The sequence below is a fragment of the Felis catus genome, chromosome B2 (assembly GCF_018350175.1).
Source record: "Felis catus isolate Fca126 chromosome B2, F.catus_Fca126_mat1.0, whole genome shotgun sequence".
Classification (NCBI taxonomy): Eukaryota; Metazoa; Chordata; class Mammalia; order Carnivora; family Felidae; genus Felis; species Felis catus.
This window is the reverse complement of record NC_058372.1, coordinates 150,135,001-150,136,451: the sequence shown is the minus strand read 5'-3', so window position 1 is coordinate 150,136,451 and position 1,451 is coordinate 150,135,001.

The window sequence follows — 1,451 nt, the reverse complement described above, 5'->3', positions numbered from 1 at the left end:
GTCCCTCGCTAATGCTACCCAAAGCCTTCTTGACCATGGTCTGGAACGTTCCAGAAGCCCACGACACCAAGGAGCACCAAGGAGTCACAGGAGGACAATAGTGAGTGGACGGGGACGAGGAGACACATCTGATGTCACACACGGCAGCCCCGTCCTCCCTGCACCAGGTGTGTGGCCGGCCCATGGTCACTCCGTCCCCAGGCAGCTGGAGACACCACGGAGGCTCAGCCAACCTTGCAGCTGCTTCCTGGGCCCGAGCCCTGGAGCTGCTGCTTGGAAAGCAAGCCGGGGGGGGGGGGGGCAGGCACTCGAGTCAGAGCCCGGGAAGAACGCCACGACCTGAAAGCGGGCGCGAGCTCCGCCTTGCACACAGCACGTGGGCTTCTGGGGGAAAGTCCAGGCCTGGGAGGCAAGTGCTGGGTGAGCTCAGAATCCAGCACGGACTTAGGCTGAGCCCGTGCTTCAAGGAGAAACTCCGAGGAAGACACAGAACAAGTTTGCGCTCGTGCAGGGAAAGGGGCAAGGTCACCAACTGCCCAGGTCCCAGGCCTAAGGAATCCTGGACCATTCGGTTCACTCTCTGTATCTTTTTTTTTTTTTTAATTTTTTTTTCAACATTTATTTATTTTTGGGACAGAGAGAGACAGAGCACGAACGGGGAAGGGGCAGAGAGAGAGGGAGACACAGAATCGGAAACAGGCTCCAGGCTCTGAGCCATCAGCCCAGAGCCCGACACGGGGCTCGAACCCACGGACCGCGAGATCGTGACCTGGCTGAAGTCGGACGCTTAACCGACTGCGCCACCCAGGCGCCCCCACTCTCTGTATCTTTATTGGGCACCTACTGTATGCCAGGCAGTCTTCAGTGATGGAGTTACAGCGGTGGACAAAACGCCCTGGTCCCTGTCACTGTAGAGGTAGCCCGGAGGAAGAGAGACACAGCGAACTAACAGGTGACTCAAAGTGTAGAAAGTTCTAGAAGGAGACAGGATGCAGTGGTCCGGGAAACGGAGAGGACCCACCTTCGATAGGCCGGTGACACTAAGCACAGACCAGGATGGGCAGCCATGAGGGAGACATCAGGGAACTCCATGCGGGGCTGGATGGGGACAGAGGACAGGTGCCAGGCAGTGTGGTGGCCCTGAATGTGGGCCGGGGGCAGAGCCCCGTCAGCGGCCTCCAGGAGCTCCTGCCTCCCGACCCGGCCTGGGTCCAGCCTCAGCTGCTTTTGCTCCCGCGAGGAAACAGAGAACAGTGCTCTGCACCAGGCGGCGGGGGGGACCCGGATTCTTCTTCTCTCTCTGCCCAGAACACAAGGGGGCTTAGTGGCCACTCACTTAAGTCTCCTTCCCATTTGAATGCCTTCGTCTGTGAAATAAAGGTCTTTCGTGAGGGGGTTGCAGCATCTGTTGTGAGCGGGGCATAGTGCAAGCTTCCAGGAAACACAGACAA